General features: G+C 46.4%; 1 pseudogene; it reads left to right on the forward strand.

The window, feature by feature from the left end:
- The first annotated feature begins 16,401 nt into the window (after positions 1-16,401).
- LOC119623255 (tubulin alpha-3 chain-like) overlaps positions 16,402-22,457 on the forward strand; it is a 40,950-nt pseudogene continuing 34,894 nt past the window's right edge.

Raw genomic sequence — 22,457 nt, forward strand, 5'->3', positions numbered from 1 at the left:
CTATATTTGACCTTTAAGTTTGGGTAATATTAATAGTTGCAGATAGCGTAAAAAAGCCTTAATTTTTCACTTTCCTTGCTGGTAAAGGTAAGTTTATTTAGACTGTCCATTTATTTATTTATTTATTTACTTATTTATTTATTTTTGAGACAGAGTCTCACTCTGTTGTCCAGGCTGGAGTGCAGTGGTGCAATCTCAGCTCACTGCAAGCTCTGCCTCCTGGGTTCACGCCATTCTCCTGCCTTAGCCTCCTGAGTAGCTGGGTCCACAGGCGCCCGCTGCCACGACCGGCTGAATTTTTTTTTTTTTTTTTTGTATTTTTAGTAGAAATGGGGTTTCACTGTATTAGCCAGGATGGTCTCAATCTCCTGACCTCATGATCCGCCCGTTTCAGCCTCCCAAAGTGCTGGGATTACAGGCTTAAGCCACTGCGCCGGCCTAGACTGTCCATTTAAAGTAGTGTTTAACATGGCTGGGTGTGGTGGTTTCCACCTGTAATCCCAGGACTTTGGGAGGCTGAGGCGGGCAGATCACTTGAGGTCAGGAGTTTGAGACCAGCCTGGCCAACATGGTGAAACTCAGTCTGCCAAAAACACAAAAGTTAGCTGGGTGTGGTGGCAGGCGCCTGTAGTCCCAGCTACTCAGGAGGCTGAGGTAGGAGAATCACTTGAACTCAGGAGGCAGAGGTTGCAGTGAGCCGAGATCGTGCCACTGCACTCTAGCCTGGGTGACAGAGTGAGACTCTGTCTCAAATAAATAATAAATAAATACATACAGAAATAAAAATAAAAGTAGTGTTTAACATAACAATCCTGTGAAAGTGATTCTATTACAGATTCACAAGCAAATTAGCTGCACACTCTTTCCTGTATTTTACAATTTAGCACAATTTTAGGCCTCAGTCTTCTCTTCAAATCACTGACGTTTTAAATTTGGCAATGAATAGGAAGTTACTTTTGACTTAGGGAGTGGTTATATTATTACTTTAAAAACGTGTTAATATTTTAGGACAGTTTGGAGCCTCTATCTTTTTTTTTAAGTTAATATTTCAATATTCATTACGTATTCCAGCAGCTTCTAAGTGGAAATAGTATTTAGGCAATTAAATTGGCATATGTTTTCAGGAATTTTCTTTCATTTTTAAGTTTTGTCATCATTGAGGTTAATTTTTTTTACCTGGTGTTCATTTATGATAGATATAAACAGTCTGTGAAGTGAAATAGTCTTAAGTATAACGTGTGATGCACCTGTAAATAAATGAAAATGGTGTGCACCATGTCGCTTTACTATGGGAACTGTACTGGAAGATTTATGAAAGCATGTGAAATTGTACCTAAAATTGTGTTATTAGTGACTATAAGCAGCAGTGCTAAATCTTGTTATTGAACTTGATGAATGAATGCATTTAGTCTAGTCACAGTTACTTTGGTTTAAATGCATGTGTCTTTAGGGTTTGTATTAGTTTTCGTACTGCTCTAGAGACCCCAGACTGGGTAATTTATAAAGTGATTTAATTGACTCACAGTTCCACGGGGCTGGGGAGGCCTCAGGAAACTTACAGTCATGGTGGAAGAAGAAGAGGCACATCTTACATGGTGGCAGACAAGAGATAATGAATGAGCTAAGGCAGAAGAGCCCCTTATGAAACCATCAGATCTTGTGAGAACTCACTCACTTTTATGAGAACAGTATGGGGGAAACACCCCCATAATCTAATCACCTCCCACCAGGTCCCGCTCTAAACACATGGGGATTATATGGATTACAATTGGAGATGAGATCTGGGTGAGGACAGAGCCAAACCATATCAGGGTTTTATTTTTTATTTTTTTTAATTTTATTTTTGAGACAAGAGTCTCACTCTTCCCAGGCTGGAGTGCAGTGGCATGATCTCGGCTCACTGCAAGCTCCGCCTCCCGGGTTCACGCCATTCTCCTGCCTCAGTCTCCCGAGTAGCTGGGACTACAGGTGCCCGCCACCACGTCTGGCTAATTTTTTGTATTTTTAGTAGAGATGGGGTTTCACCGTGTTAGCCAGGATGGTCTCAATCTCCTGACCTCGTGATCTACCCGCCTCGGCCTACCAAAGTGCTGGGATTACAGGCTTGAGCCATTGCGCCTGGCCCGTATCAGGGTTTTTAAAAATGTGTTTGTAATTTGTACTCTTGGCAGGGTATTCTTGGGCTGCAGGGGTGGTTGTCAATGTGTGATTTGTGTTTTTATTTTATAGAATAATGTACTGATTTTTATAAGTGATAGATAATTCTGATAACTGTATATTTGATAACCTTATATTAAAATATTTTGCACTGGAACTTCTTTCATTAATTGTAACATGCTAACAAACTGATAGTGGTTTAAAAATAACTCATTTAACAACAACAACAAAAGAAAAAAGGTTAAAAGTAAACATTTTTATGGGAAATTTCTTATCCAAAATTCTTTCAAGATTTTACCTTATTTAGTGACTAGTTCTATATTTTTGCATGAGGAATAAATATGTCTCTGGTAGGAAAAAAAAAAAACTATTGCTATTAATAGTTATATGAACCTTTTAGAACCTAATCCAACACCAGAGAACTAAGGCTAAAGAAATGCTAGATTGCAGCCCCAGTGACCAGACATGAATATAAGAAGGAAAACAGGCTGGGTGTGGTGGCTCACGCCTGTAATCCCAACATTTAATATATATATATAAATATATATAAATATATATTTAGGCCGGGCGTGGTGGCTCACGTCTGTAATCCCAGCACTTTGGGAGGCCGAGATGGGCGGATCACGAGGTCAGGAGATCGAGACCATCCTGACTAACACAGTGAAACCCCGTCTCTACTAAAAATACAAAAATTAGCCGGGCGCGGTGGCGGGCGCCTGTAGTCCCAGCCACACGGGAGGCTGAGGCAGGAGAATGGCATGAACCCGGGAGGCGGAGCTTGCAGTGAGTAGAGATCGCGCCACTGCGCTCCAGCCTGGGAGACAGAGCGAGACTCCGTCTCAAAAAAAAAAAAAATATATATATATATATATATATATTTATATATATATTATAAAGTGATTTAATTGACTCACAGTTCCACGGGGCTGTGGAATATATAAAATATATATAAAAATATATATAAATATATATATTTTATATATAAAATATATAAAAAATATTTATATATTTTATATATAAAATATATAAAAATATATATTTTGTATATAAAATATATAAAAATATATATTTTGTATATAAAATATATAAAAATATTTATATATTTTATAAATATATATAAAATATTTATATATTTTATAAATATATATAAAAAATATATATATTTTTAAAGACGGAGTCTCACTCTTACCCAGACTGGAGTGCAGGGCACCATTGTGGTTCACTGCAACCTCTGCCTCCCAAGCAGTTGGGACTACAGGCACATATCACCATGCCTGTTTTTTTTGTTTTCTGGTTTTTTTTTTTTGTATTTTTAGTAGAGATGGGGTTTCACCATGTTGGCCAGGCTGGTCTTGAACTCCTGACCTCAGGTGATCCACCCGCCTCAGACTCCCAAAGTGCTGGGATTACAGGCATGAGCCACACGCATTTTTTGAGACCGAGGTGGGTGGATCGCTTGAGTCCAGGAGTTTGAGACCAGCCTGGCCAACAAGGTGAAACTCAGTCTCTGCCAAATATACAAAAATTAGCTGGGCATGGTGGCAGGCGCTTTAGTCCCAGCTACTCAGGTGGCTGAGATGGGAAGATCACTTGAGCTCAGGAGGCTGAGGCTGCAGTGAACTGTGAGGAAATCACTGTACTCCAGCCTAGGCGACAGAGTAAGACCCTGTCTCAAAAAAAAAAAGACAACGATATTCAAAATAGCAATAGCAAACCATCCAGGAATTCCAGTATTTAACTGACTTTCAAGGTGGCTGCTCCTGAACCGAAGGAAGAACTACCAAGCAAGCTTCCCCCAAAGTGAGGCACTCACATTCCTTCCTGGAAGTAGAAGTGTGGAGTGGCCACCCTGCCTCGCCTTGCCTGACAGGAGTGACCACTGGTCACTCATCTCTGAATGGCGTACCTGGCATGGTATCAAAGCCTTCTCATGGCCATTGAGCCTAAGGTAGAAGTCATACTGGTTTAAAACACTTCTGAATGTATGGAAGAATCTAGTTCTTTTAAAAAAGATGCAAGGGGCCAGGCATGGTGGCTTATGCCTATAATCCCAGTACTTTGAGAGGCTGAGGCAGGCAGATCACCTGAGGTCAGGAGTTTTAGACCAGCCTGGCCAATATGGTGAAACCCCATCTCTACTAAAAATACCAAAAATTAGCTGAGCATAGTGGCAGGCACCTGTAATTCCAGCTACTCAGGAGGCTGAGGCAGGAGAATCCCTTGAACCTGGGAGGTGGAGAGTGCAGTGAGCTGACATTGTGCCATTGCACTCCAGCCTGGGCAACAAGAGCAAAACACTGTCTCAAAAACAAAAACAAAAACAAAAACAAAGAAAACAAAAAAACTAGAAAGTTTGAGAAGCAGAAATATTTTGAATTTTGGATAACAATGGCTTTACTCTTTCTTTTCTTCTTTTTTGGGGGACAGTTTCGTGCTTGTTTGCCAGGCTGGAGTGCAATGGCGAGATCTTGACTCACCACCACCTCTGCCTCCCCGGTTCAAGCAATTCTCCTGCCTCAGCTTCCGGAGTAGCTGGGATTACAGGCATGTGCCACCACACCCGGCTAATTTTGTATTTTTAGTAGAGATGGGGTTTCTTCATGTTGGTCAGTCTGGTCTTGAACTCCCGACCTCGGGTGATCTGCCCAACTCGGCCTCCTGAAGTGCTAGGATTATAGGCATAAGCCACCATGCCCAGCCCCTGGTTTACTCATTTTAAGTGCTATTTGAGCCTCAACAATTAAATTTGTCCGATTGGGTGGCACACTGTCCACCTCCAATGGCATGTTACATTATCAAACTGGACTGATGCATTTCTGAGTTACTGGTTTATTTTTTGAGACAGAGTCTCATTCCATTGCCCTGGTTGGAGTGCAGTGGTGCGATCACAGCTCACTGCGGCTTTGATTGCCCTGGGCTCAAGTGATCTTCCCACCTCAGCCTCCTGAGTAGCAGAGGCCACAGGCGCACACCACCAGGACCGGCTAATATTTTTATTTTTAGCAGAGACAGGGTTTCACTATGTTGCCCAGGTTGGTCTCAAACTCCTGGGTTTAAGCTATCCTCCCAGCTCAGCCTCCCAAAGTGCTGGGATTACAGGTGTGAGCCACCATGCCCGGCCTAAGTTACTCTTTTCTTTTTTAAGTTAAAAACCCCTCTGTGCTTGATATTTTTTCAGTAATATAAAAATGCCAGCATAAAGGAAATGAAATACAAAGAACTTGACCCAGGCACCAAGTTGAGAAAGAGGCTCAGTGTGCTTCTGTATCTTTTATCTTTAGCCTACCATCCTCAAAATAAATAAATTAATAAATAGGAAGGAAGCATATTTTTATGTAAGATTATTTAATATGTTACTGATTTCATATAGCCCTTGGTAAGTTGGGAAACTAACATTCCCATCAGGTCCCTAGAGATGAGACACCAAAAACAACAAATGAGAAGAACTTTCCAAATAATCATCAAACCTTTATGGAAACACTGGCAAATGTTTAACAGTTTGAAGAAGGCATCTAGCTCTGTGTAGTCAACATTTCCTTCCACAAGTCAAAAGACTTGTCAAAAGTGCTTCTCCTTTGGCCGGGCGCGGTGGCTCAAGCCTGTAATCCCAGCACTTTGGGAGGCCAAGACGGGCAGATCACGAGGTCAGGAGATCGAGACCATCCTGGCTAACACGGTGAAACCCCGTCTCTACTAGAAAATACAAAAAACTAGCCGGGCGAGGTGGCGGGCGCCTGTAGTCCCAGCTACTCGGGAGGCTGAGGCAGGAGAATGGCATAAACCTGGGAGGCGGAGCTTGCAGTGAGCTGAGATCCGGCCACTGCACTCCAGCCTGGGCGACAGAGCGAGACTCCGTCTCAAAAAAAAAAAAAAAAAAAAAAAAGTGCTTTTCCTTAAACAAGCACTGGAGTAAAGAAGATAAAATATTTGTACTACACGTGTTACTTGCTTAGAAAATTGTACTTTTCCAGAATGTCTGGTGATTTCTGATTTCAGATGAACTTGGTATTCACACACACACACACTTAGTCCTTTCTCTTCACCTCTTTCCCTTAATGCTGTCAGCAGGAAATTGCCTTGAGCTCCTACCAAGTCACAAGCACAGCCTCCGTTGGCCAGATTTGTAGGTAGATTGCCTAAGATTGATTTTTGACAGCTGGATTTTTAAGAGCTGAATTAGGGAAAAAAACTAAAGGGCTGGATGTACCGGCAAATACAACATCGCTCACACAGATGGACAAGTACCAAGTAATTTTCTTAAGTTCAATTAAAAAACCAAAAGCTCAATATCACATTTTAAAAAGTTGAGTCCTGCCGGGCGCAGTGGCTCAAGCCTGTAATCCCAGCACTTTGGGAGGCCGAGGCGGGCAGATCACAAGGTCAGGAGACCCAGACCATCCTGGCTAACACAGTGAAACCCTCTCTCTACTAAAAAATACAAAAAACTAGCCGGGCGAGGTGGTGGGCACCTGTAGTCTCAGCTACTTGGGAGGCTGAGGCAGGAGAATGGCATAAACCCGGGAGGCGGAGCTTGCAGTGAGCTGAGATCTGGCCACTGCACTCTAGCCTGGGTGACAGAGCGAGACTCCGTCTCAAAAAAAAAAAAAGAAAAAAAAAAAAGAAAAAAAAAAAAAAAAGAGTCCTCACTAACGTCAACTCTGAAGTATCTCCGGTGAGGAACTACTATGTTATAGAAGACCCGCCTTCCATTACGTGCTTTTTTGTAAGAAAAATGCTACAAGCCTGTCATTCTCTCACCCAGCAAGCAACTCTAGGAGCTGGCAGTGCTGGGCGAGGCCACTTTCTTGGGCCTTCAGGGAAGCCGTGGGTGTTTCTGACATGAAGGCCTGGAGAAGCAACACACATTTCATTCACTTCTCCTGATCCCCCTCCGCTGTCTCAGAATGATCAATCTGAAATCAGCCTCTCGTCCTCACCCACGAGCGCTGAGAAGGGAGGCAGTAACCCACTTGTCAGCCTCTTCACAGCCCCTCATTGGGCACACACTTGGGCCTCATGCCTCGCCAGGTGCTGACTACAATATACCTGACCATGAAAACATTTGAAATGAAATCAGTCATATATTGACAAAAAGAGCCAAACTCTGTTTTTTTTGTTTTTTGAGACGAAGTCTCACACTGTCGCCTGGGCTGGCGTGCAGTGGGGTGATCTCAGCTCACTGCAGCCTCCACCTCTTGGGTTCAAGCGATTCTCCTGCCTCAGCCTCCCGAGTAGCTGGAACTACAGACGCCCACCACCACGCCCGGCAATTTTTGTATTTTTAGTAGAGAGGAGGTTTCACTATGTTGGCCAGGCTGGTCTCGAACTCCTGACCTTGTGATCTGCCCGCCTCAGCCTCCCAAAGTGCTGGGACTACAGGCATGAGCCACTGTGCCTGCCCAAAACAAGTCAACTTTTTAAATGAAGAAATTTAAACAAACACTGAACATTTGATGATTTTGAAAAATTACTGTTTTTTCAAAGTCATATTATTATGGCTATGTTTTTAAAGAAAGCCCTTATCTTCTTGAGGTATACTGAAATATTTAAAAATGAGATGACAAATGTCTGGTGTTTCCAAAATAATCCTTTTTTGGAAAAGGGGTAAGAGTGAAATATGACTGATTATGAGTTGGTAATTGTTGGAACTTGGGGTTCATTTTTCTAGACTCTACTTTTTAATGTATTTGAAACTTTATTACTAATTACTATCACTTTTATTAATACTGACTACATAAATAAAAGTTTCAACAAATGAAAAATTCAAGACACCCCCAAAAGGGAACAATGACATTTTCATACATGATTTCGTCTACTATTTAAATATCTAAGTGGAGGACAGTTGAGGGTGTGACATGGAATACTGGGGTAGAATTTTTTTTTTTTGAAACAGAGTCTTGCTGTGTTGTCCAGGCTGGAGTGCTGTGTTGCCTAGGCTGCTCTTGAACTCCTGGGCTCAAGTGATCCTCCTGCCTTGACCTCCCAAAGTGTGGGATTCCAGACCTGAGCTGCCATGCCCAACCTGGTTTAATTTCATTATACATTCATACATACACACATACATACATACATCTATTTATTTAAGATAGGGTTTCGCTCTGTCACCCAGGCTGGAGTGCAGTGATGCAAGCACAGCTCAATGAAGCTTCAACCTCCGGGGCTCAAGCAGTCCTCCCACCTCAGCCTCCCAAGTAGCTGGGACCTTAGCTGTGTGCCACCATGCTTGGCTACTTTTTGTAGTTTTTGTAGAGATGGGGTCTTGCTATATTTCCCAGGCTGGTCTTGAACTTCTAGGCTCAAGCAGTCCTCCCACTTCAGTCTCCCAAACTGCTGAGATGACAGGCATGAGCCATCATGTCTGGTCCCAAGGCTTATTTTTACTTCTAGTGTAGTTCAGCCTTAAGACTGTACCAGCAGATAGAGATGGAAAAGTAAGATGAATCGAATATCAAATTATATTTATAAATAAAGCAGTTACTAATTAATGTCTTTCTTTCTCTTTCTTTCTTTCTTTCTTTCTTTCTTTCTTTCTTTCTTTCTTTCTTTCTTTCTTTCTTTCTTTCTTTTCTTTCTCTTTCTTTTCTTTCTTTTGACAGAGTCTTGCTGTTACCTATGCTGGAGTGCAGTGGCACAATCTCTGCTCACTGCAACCTCCACATCCCAGGTTCACAACATTCTCCTACCTCAGTCTCCTGAGTAGCTGGGACTACAGGCGCCCGCTACCATGCCCAACTCATTTTTTTGTATTTTTTGTAGAAATGGGGTTTCACCGTGTTCTGTAGGATGGTCTCGATCTCCTGACCTTGTGATCTGCCTGGCCTCAACCTCCCAAAGTGCTGGGATTATAGGCGTGAGCCAGCATGCCTGACCATGTGGTTTTTTTTTAAAACCTCTTTTTTTATTCTGGGTTAGATCATTCCCTGGCTGTCTTTACCCTAGCATCAGTGAATCCTGCAGTCACTACAGCCCCCTGCGAGGTCAGATATTTTCATCACCAAGTGGATCTTTATTTTTTATCTAACATTTACAATTCTGCCAGTTCTGACTCTTAAATTCTCTTTGCCTTGAATTCCAGGATCCATCTCTGATGTTCAGTGAAGACTACCAGAACAGTCTGCTAGAGCAGTACCATCTGAGTCTGGATCAAGAACACAGAAAATACATGGTTGGAGAGCTCATCTGGAATTTTGCCGATTTCATGACTAACCAGTGTAAGTGGCAGTTTGGCTCATGGGATAATGTACCCGTCCTCATTTTTTCAGGTTGCCTTGCCCTTTCGGGACATTTTGGTTGTAAGAATATTGGAAACAAAGTGAGGAAGCTGGTTTAATCCATGTTGGTTGCGCTGAGGATTTTCTAGGTAAAGGAAGTGGTGCTTAGGAAGTAGGAAAGCAGTCAGGCCCCCGCTTCCCAAATACAGTCAAAAAGCAAACAGGGGATTCTCCTACAGTGATGTGGACAGGGCTTGCTTGCCTTTTTCTTGTCTATTTCATAGCCAAGGAGGAAGGAAAAACTGGACCTCATTATGGATTTACTTTTGGGATACACTGATTATTCCAGAGGAAGGCACAAAGCCTGAGAAGCTTAAGGTATTTGAGTGTGTTTTATATTACTCACTTGCAAAAAGTAGGCTCATCAAACACAGGTGAGTTTCAACGTATCTTGACTATGGCAGCGTTTAAAAGTCTTCAGACTGGGCATGGTGACTCATGCCTGTAATCCCAGCGCTTTGGGAGGCCAAGGTGGGAGGATCCCTTGAAGCCAGGAGTTTGAGACCAGCCTGTTAAGCAGAGCAAGACCCCATCTCTACAAAAAATAAGCACATTAGCTGGGTGTGGTGGTGTGTTCCTGTAGTTCCAGCTGCTTGGGAGGCTGAGGCAGGCAGATCGCCTGAGCACAGGAGTTGGGGGCTGCAGTGAGCTGTGATTGCACCACTGCACCTGAATCTGGGTGACAGAGTGACATCTGTCGTAAAAAAAAAAAAAAAAGGGTGTTCAAAGATCAGAAGATCCGTGCTGTCACGTTGGGTGACTGAGGGGCTGCCAAGTTTGCAATGAATGTTTCCCATTTCTTCTTAGTTTATGGACTTACCATCCTTGGCAGTTTGGTGAGTTGGAGAAGGATATGGTGATGGCGGGAGTTAACAATACTTTACTTATAGGGGAAGACAGGCTTTTGAAAGGTTAACGCTTAAAAGTGAGAATGGAAAAGGGATGAGTGAATGAACAAGATGAGGTGAGAGGGAAGAGGTAAAGGGAAAAGGAGAACAAGAGACTTTTCTCTGCATGGCACCTGGGATGAACGGTTTCTGGGGACATCCCTGATGGCAGTTTTGTGGAGAGGCGCAAAGATTTCTGTGGTAAGAAATGAGCTGTAGGCCCAGCGCAGTGGCTGACAGCTGTAATCACAGCACTTTGGGAGGCCAAGGAGGGCGGATCACCTGAGGTCAGGAGTTCAAGACCAGCCTGGCCAACATAGAGAAACCTTGTCTCTACTAAAAATATAAAAATTAGCCGGGCGTGGTGGGAAGTGCCTGTAATCTCAGCTACTCAGGAGGCTAAGGCATGAGAATCGCTTGAACCCAGGAGGTGGAGGTTGCAGTGAGGGAAGATCACGCCATTGCACTCCAGCCTGGGCAACAAGAGCGAAACTCCATTTCAAGGAAAAAATAAAATAAAATAAAAAACCAGGGCGTCTGCGCGCAGTGGCTCATGCCTGTAATCCCAGCACTATGGGAGGTGGAGGTGGACAGATCACGAGGTCAGGAGTTTGAGACCAGCCTAGCCAACATGGTGAAACCCTGTCTCTACTAAAAGTACCAAAATTGAATAGGCATGGTGGCGGACGCTGGTAATCCCAGGTACTTGGGAGGCTGGAAGCCAGGAGGTGGAGGTTGCAGTGAGCCGAGATCGCACCACTGTACTCCAGCCTGGGCAACAGAGTGAGACTCCACATCCAAAAAAGTAAAATGAAGTGAAGAAGGAGGAGGAGGAAGAGGAAGAAAAAGAAGAAGAAATAGTTATGTGTGGTGGCTCAGGCCTATAATCCCAGCAATTTGGGAGGCAGAGGAGGAGCAGGAGAGGGAAAGGGGGAAAAGGAAACAGCCAGGTCAGTCGTGGTGGCTGTTGCCTGTGAGGAGGAGGAGGAGGAGAAGGAGGAGGAGGAAAAGAAATGGAGGATGAGAAGAAAGAAACAAACAGCCAGGCCTTGTGTAGTGGCTCATGCCTGTAAGGAGAAGTAGGAAAAAGAAATGGAGGAGAAGAAGGAAAAAGAAACGGAGGAAGAAAAAGAAAAGAAGGAAGAAAAAGAAACTGAGGAGGAGGAGGAAAAAGAAATGTAGGAGGGGGAGGAGGAAAAAGAAATGAAGGAGGGGGAGGAGGAGGATAAAGAAACGGAGGAGGAGGAGGAGTTGGAGGAGGAGGAGGAGTTGGAGGAAAAGGAGGAGTTGGAGGAGGAGGAGGTGGTGGGATTACAGGTGTGAGCCACTGCACCTGGCTGGAAATCATATCTCATCATGAGATTTGGAGGGTACATACCCGAACCACATTAGCCCTCAAGGGAAATTCCAGGCACTTAGCTATCCTTGAGAAGTAAATTAGCAACTTGATAAGAAGAAGATAGTAATTGGCTGGGTGCACTGGCTCACACCTGTAATCCCAGCACTTTGGGAGGTCAAGACAGATAGATCAACTGAGGTCAGGAGTTCCAGATCAGTCTGGCTAACATGGTGAAACCCCATGTCTACTGAAAATACAAAAATCAGCTGGATGTGATAACGGATGCCTGTTATCCCAGCTACTGAGGAGGCTGATACAGGAGGATTGTTTGAACCCGGAGGTGGACGGTGCAGTGGGCTTAGATTGGGCCATTGCTCTCCAACCTGGGAGACAGAGCGAGACTCCCTCTCAAAAAAAAAAGAAAGAAGAAAAGAAAAAGAAAAAGGTAATAATAGCTCAGAACAATGGCCACCCAAGTCGGTTAGAGCCACAAGATATTTGATCCCCTATAGAAAGTAAAGATAACATCTTGTCAAATGTCCCTAAGTTGTTTTTCGGAAGCGCAGATCTCCACTGGATGAAAAATGGTGACAGCTTTCCCTTCGACCTCAGATAAGGATGAACCGAGGACTGAACTCTGACTGGCATTCTTTGTTTCAAATTTCTTCCTGAGGGGCCTGGAGGGAATCATACTCACGGGCAAAAACTTAACACTCAACCTCCCAAAGTAGTGGGATTACAGGCATGAGCCACCATGCCCGTTCCTGGCCTGCTTTTTAGTAAAATTTTACTCCTGCTCTGCAACTTGCCTCTATCTGGTTTCTACCTTATGACCCTCAGTCAAATTCTTTCTTCTGAGGAGGCAAGAATTGAGGTTGTTTCAGTTGTGTATGGATTCACCACCGGGAACTCGGATACCTTCCACCGGTAACAGGTCGAGGATGCTAGGTGAAAATGTTATGGAAGCTGCATGCTTTTTACAAATGTGGTTCTCATGTCCAGCCACAGCCACTGCACCTGTGTGAAAGTCCCCTTAATAAACCTATGTCTTTTTTACTGTCTCCAGATCTCTTCCTCTACCCTTCCACACGGTGCCTTCCCTACTGGAGTAAAGTGGGGTCCCGCAGGGCACCCTCTCCCTGCAATTTTTTTTTTTTTTTTTTGAGATAGATTCTTGCTCTGTCACCCAGGTTGGACTGCAGTGGTGTGACCTGGGCTCACTGCAACCTTTGCCTCCTGGCTTCAAGTGATTCTTCAGCCTCAGCCTCCTGAGTAGCTGGGATTACAGGCGCCTGGCTCCTTTTTCTTTTCTTCTTTTTTTTTTTTTTTAGTATTTTCAGTAGAGAGGGGGTTTCGCCGTGTTGGCCAGTCTGGTCTCGAACTCCTGCCCTCAAGGGATCCGCCCACCTCAGCTGTCCCAAAGTGCTGGGATTATAGGCGTGACCCACTGCACTTGGCCTCTCTCCCTGTATCTTCAAAGCCAAGAAGGATCATCTGTCCCCTTGGTTAGGGTCGGGGTCCCAGACGTCCAGTGTCAAGGCTACAGCCGCCTCCCAAGGACGTGCATCCCTGCAAGAGATGCATCCAGCAGTCATGGAAGAGGCTCTCCTGAGGCCTGCTCCAATTCCTGCTGGGGAAAGCAAGTGGAGGTGCCCCTTGAAGAAAGGGGAATGCCAGCAATCTCGGGGGTTCTGCCCTGGCCTGCGGCCCTGGATCGTCCAGCCTCTGCTGGGATGGCAGCAGACGATGCCCTTCTCGGCTGGAGCTGAGGGTGGGGGTCCCGCTTCCCCAAAGGCCTAGTGGGCAGCCTCTGGCGCAGCCCCGCCCCTCCAGGCCTGGCACTCGCCCTCAACAAGCATGGCGCCGACGGCCTCACGCGCGTCACGGGGCAGGCGCCTCACGCGACAGGCCCGCAGGGCTTTCCCCACTCCGCTCTCATCCCCTCAGACTGGCTGCAAAGACAGGGAGCGGGAAGTATGACTTGGGTGGTGGCGGTGTGCTGGGCGGCTCTGGGGCCGCTGTTGTGTGGCTGCGCGCAGGCGCTGCTGTGCCCGATGCTGTACACCAGGGAGAGCCCGTCGCGGGAGGCCAAGGAGCTCCAGGGCCCCTGAAGCTTCCAAGCCGACTTCTCCCACAACCGACTCTGGGGCTTCCAGGAGCAGAGGTAGGGGCGACCGTTGGGAGAGGCGCCCGGAAGCCCGGCGTTGGGAATGGCGTAAGCCCCGGCGCCCTGCACCCTCCTTCACCTGAGTGCCCTGGAGCTGGGGTCCCGGAGGAGGTTAAAGGTCAACGGGCTTGGGGGCGCGGAGTCGGAGGACGGGGGATCCTGGGGGAGTAGGGGGACCCGGGAGGGCCAGGGCGGAGGAGGCGGAAGGAGGAGGAAGCGCTCCTGTCCAGCCGCGTCGGAGGCGAAGGCTGAGCCCGGGCAGTGTCCTTTCTACTATTTATTTTTACTTTTTGAAATGTTTTTGAGACTGGGTTTGGTCCTGCCGCCCAGGTTGGAGCGGAGTGGCGCAATCCTAACTTCTGAGCTCAAGCGAGTCTCCCGCCCCAGCCTTGCAAGTTAGCTGGGACCGCCATGCCTAATTAAAAACGAACAAACAAACAAACAAAGAAAAAAACAAAGAAAAGAAACTTGGTCGGGGTTGGTGACTCAGGCCTGTAATCCCAGCATCTTGGGAGGCCGAGGCGGGCGGATCACCTGAGGCCAGGAGTTCAAGACCAGCCCGGCCAACGTGGTGAAACCCCGTCTCTACTAAAAATACAAAAATTAGCCGGGCGTGGTGATGCGCACCGGTAATCCCAGCTACTTGGGAGGCAGAGGCGGAGAATTGCTTGAACCAGGGAGTCGGAGTTTGCAGTGAGCCGAGATCAAGCCACTGCACTCCAGCCTGTGCGACAGACTGAGACTCCGTCTCAATACAAAACCCAGCTTTTTGGCTTGTTGGTTCTGTTTTGTTTTTTAAGATACAGGGTCTCAGTACGTTATCCAGGCTGATCTCGAATTACTGGCCTCAAGCCATCCTCCCACGTTGACTTCCCAAAGCACTGATTATAGGCATGAGCCACCAGACACTCGTCAGGCCTAAGGGGCAGGCCCCGCACAGAGCTGGGCCCGAGAATCGCGAGGAGGGAACAGTTTAGACATTCTGATGTCGGCTCTGCCAAGGGGGGAAGGTACCTTGGGTTTTCAGGGTTCAGATAGAGGACAGACTGTGACATCAGGCCAAAGACGCCACCCCTGTTGCCCTCTTGACTTGGATGTGGTCAGCAAAGGAGGGGGATCCGGTGAGGTCTGGGCCGCGTTTGCCTGGTCTACATCTTCTTTTTCTTTTTCTTTTTTTTTGAGACAGAGTCTCGCTGTGTCACCCAGGCTGGAGTGCAATGGCATGATCTTGGCTCACTGCAGCCTCCGCCTTCTGGGTTCAAGCGATTCTCCTGCCTCAGCCTCCTGAGTAGCTGGGACTACAGGCGCCGCCACCACCCCCAGCTAATTTTTGTATTTTTAGTAGAGATGGGGTTTCACCATATTGGCCAGGTTGGTCTCGAACTCCTGACCCCAGTGGCCCAGGTGCACAAAGTGCCCTGGCAGTTGACCTGTCATCAGCAAGTTATCTATCTTTTCCACTAGAGTCCCCGCCATGTGTCAGGGCTTGTGCTAGGCCTGGGGGCACAGCTGTACAGCACACTGGTCCCGGATCCCTTTGGGGGCCTAGGAGCTGAGCCCGGCCCTTGTTTTCGCAGTCGGGCCCCACCTTGGACATACCGGTTCTCTGCATCTTCAATGATATCAGCCAGGGCATTTTGTTAGCTGGGTGTGGTATGAACGGGAGGTGACCCTGCTGAAGCGATGGATCCAGGACCTGCACACAAGAGTGGTGCTGAGGATTGGCAGTGCCCACTTCTATGCCATTGTGGTCAGTGTGACCAGGAGCAGGCAGGGCGGGTGAGTGGGCACAGCTGCTAAACAGCATGGGACCCTCAGATTCCACCCACAGCCTGTCTCCTGGGTTGGGACAGTGGGGGGCCTTACTCTGCCCTGGGTGCTGTGCACTTTGCAGGGGGATAGGTGGCCTGATCTACCCCACTGGGATGTCATTCTTCCCGTCTGGCTGGCAGGCCCCTGAGCCCCATGCTGCGGGTTATGTGAGGGAGTGCCCAATAGCAGAATCCCTCCTCATGCCCCGACCTGCCACCCCCTCCCCATATCTCCTGTGTCTGCAGTGGGTGAATGGTGTCCACAGGCTAGAGCATGAAAGGGGCTACCTCCCCTTCGAGGCTGACATCAGCAGCCTGTTTCAGGTGGGGCCCCTGCCCTCCCGCCTCTGCGTCTCTGTCGCCATCAACAGTACGCTCACCCCCCCACCCTGCCATCAGGGACCATCCGTACGTGACCGACACGTCCAAGTGGGTACCATCCTGCCTCCACTGCAGGCACCCACCTTCCCGCCCCACCCTGTGGTCTTCCTGCCAGGGATAGGGTGGCCTTCACAGAGAGGAGGCCCTGATCTGGGGAGGCAAGTGAGCTGAGGGCAAAAGACCCATGGCAAGGGCCCAGCGAACCACAATCCTCCCGCCCTAGGTATCCCAAGGGTTACTTTGTCCAGAACAGAGACTTTGACTTCTTCAACTACACAGGCCTGCAGCAGTCTGTGCTTCTGTACACGACGCCAACTACCTGCATCGATGACATCACCATCACCACCGGCGTGGAGCGACACAGTGGTGACGGCTTCTGGTAGGATCCTCCCTCAGCGGGGCCCAGGGTGGCTCTGTTTGTTCCCTATTTGGAAAGCTCTCCCAGGAAAAAGGTTCTCCCAGCATCTCTAAAGCTTCACAGGTTCCCATCCACCTACGAAGCTAAAATCCAGGCTGTCTGAGCGGGCACGGGCTCCCAAGATCACTCATGTGGTTGATCTCGCTTGGAGAAGAGGGGTCTGGCCTGATGTCACATAGCTCAGGGTGGCAGTCCTGTCCCTTCCCCACGGTGCTGCTCTCACTCTAGCTCCCCTTGCTACACATCATGCTCAAGGAATAGGCAGCTTCGGGGGGACGGGTGCGGTGGCTCACCTTACAAAGTGATTCCAGCTCTTTGTAAGGAGGACTTGGTAGGAGGATCACTTCAGGCCAAGAGTTCAAGACCAGCCTGGGCAACATAGCGAGACCATCAGCACAAAAAATTAAAAAGTTCGCTATGCATGGTGATGTGTGCCGGTAGTGCCAACTACTGAGGCAGGAGAATCAGTTGAGCCTGGGAGGTCAAGGGTGCAGTGAGCTGTGACCGTGTCACTGCACTCTGGTCTGGGCAACAGAGGGAGACCCTGTCTTTTTTGTTTGAATTTGTTTTTGAGCTGGAGTCTCACTCTGTAGGAGTTCAGACTGGAGGGCACTGCTGCACTCTTGGGCTCACTGCAACCTCCGCCTCCCAAGTTCAAGTGATTCTCCTGCCTCAGCCTCCCAAGTAGCAGGGATTACAGGCACTTTCCACCGTGTCCAGCTAATTTTTGTGGGTTTTGTTTTAGTAGAGACGGGGTTTCACAATGTAGGCCTGGTTGGTCTTGAACTCCTGACCTCAGATGACTCACCTTCCTCGGCCTCCCAAAGTGCAAGAATTACAGGTGTGAGCTACCGTGCGTGACTGGGATACCCTGTTTTTAAGAAAAGAAAAAAATTATTTATTTATTTATTTATTTTGAATATATCTTTTTCCTTTTGTGAGATGAGGCCTTACACTGTCGACCAGGCTGGATAGTAGTGGTACAATGATTGACAGCTGTTTTGGGGCTGCAGTTGTCAGTTTCAAAGAATTTAGGCTGGGTGTGGTGACTAATTCCTGTCATTCCGGCACTTTGGGAGGCCACGGTGGGCAGATTGCTTGAGCTCAAAGGTTTGAGACCAGCCTGGGCAACATAGTGAGACCCTGTTTCAAAAAGAATAAATAATTAAAATAAATAAAGAGTTTAAATAAGAATCACACAGCAAAGGTGATGCAGCATAGAGCAATTTATTGTAAAGGAAAAAATATTTTGCAAGTGAAGTGCAGAATAGCCCGGGCACAGTGGCTGACACCTGTAATCCCAGCACTTTGGGAGGCTGAGGTGAGAGGATGACCTGAGGCCAGGAGTTCTAGACCAGCCTGGCCAATGTGGTGAAACCCCATCTCAAACTCTGTCTCCAAAAAAAAAAAAAAGACAGTGAGTGGCAGTACACACCTGTAATCCCAGCTACTGGGGAGGCTGAGGCAGGAGAATCGTTTGAACCCAGGAGGCAGAGGTTGCAGTGAACCAAAATTGTCCCACTGCACTCTAGCCTGGGGGGCAGAGGGAGACTCCCTCTCAAAAAAAAAAAAAAAAATTAACTGGGCATGGTGGCAGGTTCCTGTAATCCCAGCAACTGGGGAGGCTGAGGCAGGAGAATAGCTTGAACTCGGTGGTCAGAGGTTGTAGTGAGCCGAGATGGAGTCACTGCACTCTAGCAATCCTGAGGAGACTTAAGAACTCAACATAGTATGGTCTCCTGGATGAGATCTTGGGACAGGAAAAGGACATTATGGGAAATAGTAAAGAAATCTGAATCAAGATGAACCTTAGTTAGTAATAATGTATCAGTATTTGTTTACTGGGGCCGGGGATGGTGACTCACATCCTAGCACTTTGAGAGGCTAAGGTGGGAAGAGCTTGAGGTCAGGAGTGTGAGACTAGCCTGGGCAACATAGCGAGACCGCATGTCTCTGAATTTTTTTTTTTCTTTTAATTAGTCAGCATGGTGGTATGCACTTACAGTCCCAGCTGCTAGGGAGACTGAGGAGGGAGAATTGCTTGAGCCCAGGAGTTTGTGACTCTCCCCAGGGAGAGTCACACAGGAGCTGCTGAAGCCCCTGATCACAGGGCCCCAAAAGGGTGTGTAGAAGTCATTTCAGAAGATGACTTACAAATGGGAAATCATCACTATTTTTAATTATAGCATTTTAATATTGAATTTTTAAATGATCTCTATGAAAAAGAATTTGTGACTAATAGAGTAGAGTTATTTGGGTAAAATCGAGTCCATTTCACCAATAAAATAGGCTTTTAATCAAGTAATAAATCCTTTAAAACAGATGTTAAATGTGGCACCAGCATAATTAGATCCTAGTATACTGACATGGTCTTGAATACGTTAAGAAAATGCTGTTTGTTTTGTAGACTTTCAAAACATTTGAGAGGGAGGAAGGCACTCTTTCATTGACCCTCAGTGTGCCTTTATTTCCATTTTGGGTTGACTGTTTTGTGTTGCTGCCTGATGCCTCTAGTACAAGGCCAAGACCTCCATGTCTCATGCCTTTCCTGCTCCCCTCCTCTGCCATCCCTCTTCCCCTCAGTGGAATAGCCCAGCCTTAACTCAGTCCATGCTTGTTCATCAACCACCTCCATACACCACATCCAGTAAAGCTCCCTGTGTGACTCACAGTCACCAACCACCGGTGCACTGATCTTTCCTCTGTGTCCTTCCAGCTCATCCTGACGATGGCCTGTTTTTAAGATGTTGATGCAAAGATGCAAAGATGAAGGTGATAATGAAGATGGTGATGATGATGATGATGGTGATGTCAAGGTAAGACCCAGTTTTTTTGTCTTCCACAGCAATCTTACTTTCCTGATTCTTCTCAATTAATTTTGATTTGAAAACCTGGCAATGCACATTATGTACACTGTACACTATTGTCTTTGTGGGGCTGGAATTCAGTAGGAGTGTCTTCCCAACTGATACGTGGTACACTATGCTGCTTCTAAATGACAGCATCCATTATCAACTGGAATACTGAGGCATTTTCCACAATACCAGTTTTCCTCCTTGGATTAAGCATTGTGTGTTTGCATATAAAATTAAATGTAAAGGTAAATTCTGTGAATAGAGGTCTTGTTTTTCTATAGCTCTCCTCTGTGCTAGTCTTTGGGGATTTTGACCTATGGCTCAATCACTGTACTGCCTTCTGGTTTTTTATCGTTGTCCAGAGAATAACAGATCTGTGTGAAGCGCACAGCAGAATCTGATTCTCATGTTTTCTTTTATATAATTGCAGATAACAGCTTGGAAAGGAAACGGTATGTACCATGAAATAACTCACTTCCCAAGGGAAAAACTTGCTGGCTTCATTGTATAGAAACCTGATTCTGGGTCCCTGCTGGGAAAGAGGCTTGGGATTCTCGTGAAAGCGATTTTGCCAGTATAGAACTCTTGCCCAAGAAGCTGTAGGAAGCTTTGTCAACCCAGAAGAAAGATGAGGGGATCATGTATGAAGCAGCGTGGGGTGGGAGAAAAGCCCATCATTCAGCTTCAGCTAAAGTAGGAGGAGTAGGTGAGTCACTCTGTCTAATGACTTATCCTGGTGTTTTTCTTTCTAAAGACTTGACGCTGGAGAGTATAAGTGACGAGGAGACTCATCCAGGTAGGGAACTACGTGCCAGGAAAAACCCAATGGGAAAAGGTTCCCAGGAGCCTCCAGGTTATCCCTGCTGCTTGTGAGGAGGGGCTGAAGGAGGGGGTATGAAATCAGAAGGAAAATGGAAATATGTGTGAGGTCTGGCTTGTTGTTTTCAGTTTCTTGGCATCATGGTAAGAACTGTCTCTATGGGCTGTGGGGGTGCCGCGTTCATGAGAGATTCTCTTTGCAGTCCACCTGCTCTTTTCTGCCTGTGGAACATCAGAGCCTTTGGTTTAGATTAGTCAACACTCCTTGGGATTGGTCACAAGGGGTGTAGGCTTAAGCACTGGGTGTCATCTGTGATGAAGGGAATCTGGGGGACACAGCTCTCTCACAGGCATTTCCTGGAACCTAGAGACACAGTTCTTCTGCTGTGTGCCAAGGGGAAATTGAGAATCGCCCTCTGAACTTTCAGGACTTGTTAGTGCACGTTCATATTTCTGTCCTCACTGTGCGCTCCTGGTTTAAAGGGATCTCCCAGGGTAGATGGCGGGGTGAATATTCATTCTAGGCTCACTGGTAAAACTCTAGTCTCCTTTGAAGGGAGGAGGAAAGTTTGACCTTGAGCACATTTCCAGCCTTCACTTCCAACCCAGTCACAGATTCTGAGATGAGGCTTCTTTCTCCCCAGTTCTCTAATTTTGGGGGAAGCCTAGAGTTCCCACAAAAGGTAGTATCACACTCTTTCCTGTCTTCAAAAATTTGACTTTTGTTTTGTTCTGTAAGTTGACATTCATCACTCAAGTTCTAGACTTTTCGTTTGTTTCTTTCTTTCTTTTTTCTTTTTTTTTGAGTATTTGGATTGCTGTTCTTGCCTTGGTTTGCTAAGTATAATAAGCCCCAGGTCTGTCCATGCTGCTTAGGACATGATTGTGTGTTCTTATGGCTGTGTAGTATTTTGTGATGTGTATGCACCACATTAAAAAAAAAAAAAAAAAAAAACAACTCAAATCCACTGTTGCTGGTCAGCTAGGATGCTTCCACATCTTTGTTCTTGTGAATGGCAAGGCCATGAATGCGGGAGAGCATGTGTCTGTTTGATAGAAGGATTTATTGTCTTTTGGGTAGATACCAAGTGTCGTGGAATTGCTGGGTCCAATGGTAGTTCTGTTTTAAGTTTTTTGAGACTCTCTAAACTGGTTTCCACAGTGTGAACTAGTTTTGACATTGACCAAGAGTGTAGCAGCGTTCCCTTTCCTTTGCTGCCTCGCCAGCATGTTGTTTTCACTTTGGAAAATTACCCATTTTGACCAACGTGAGATGATATCTCATTGTGTTTGGGAGTTGCATTGCACAGAGGTTGTGCGTTTTTTCATGTTGGTTGATCACTTGAACGTCTTCTTCTTTTTTTTTTTGAGACAGTATCTCACTTTGTTGCCCAGACTGGAGTGCAGTGGTGCAATCTTGGCTCACTGCAACCTCTGCCTCCTGGGTTCAAGTGATTCTCCTGCCTCATCCTCCTGAGTAGCTGGGATTACAGACAACTGTCACCACGCCCACCTAATTTTTGTATGTAGATAAGGGGTTTCACCATGTTGGCCAGGCTGGTCTCGAACTCCTGACCTCAGGTGATCCACCCACCTCGGACTCCCAAAGTCCTGGGTTTACAGGTGTGAGCCACCGTGCCTGACTAGCAGTGATTGTTTTTGTAAGGTAAAGTCAATAACAAAAACTAGAGTTTTTGACTTCTGTTGTTGGAAGTGGTTTTTTTTCTGTTTTTCTCTTTTGTCTGTTGTTTGCTTTTATATCCTGTGAGCTTAGATTCAGGTTTTCCTCAACTTAAGCTCACTCTGTGTTTTCCTGTAGCAGTTTTATGCTTTTAGGTCTTGTGTTTAGGGTTTAATATATTTTGAGTTTATGTTTGTGTATTGTATAACGTCAATGTCTTATTTCATTCTTTTGTATGTGGCTATCCAGTCATTTCAGACCACTCAATTGAACAGACTGCTGACTCCTCATCTCATCCTTTTTCCCCCTGGAGATACAGTCCCACTCATGCTCTCACCCAGACTGGAGTGCAGTGGCGAGATCTCAGCTCTCTGTAACCTCCGCCTCCTTGCTTCGAGTGATTCTCCTGCCTTATCTTCCCAAGTGGCTGGGATTGCTGTTGTGCACCACCACACCAGCTAATATCTTTCATATTTTTACTAGAGATAGGATTTCACCATTTTGGCCAAGCTGGTCTGAAACTCCTGACCTCAAGAGATCCGCCCAACTCGATCTCTGAAACTGCTGGAAGTACAGGTGTGAGCCACAGCACATGGCCTCATTGCGTCTTCTAGGCATTCTTTGAAAAATAATGTGTTGACTGCATACAGGTGTGTGTTTAGATTCTCTTA

This window comes from Chlorocebus sabaeus, chromosome 19 (genome assembly GCF_047675955.1).
Source record: "Chlorocebus sabaeus isolate Y175 chromosome 19, mChlSab1.0.hap1, whole genome shotgun sequence".
Taxonomy (NCBI): domain Eukaryota; kingdom Metazoa; phylum Chordata; class Mammalia; order Primates; family Cercopithecidae; genus Chlorocebus; species Chlorocebus sabaeus.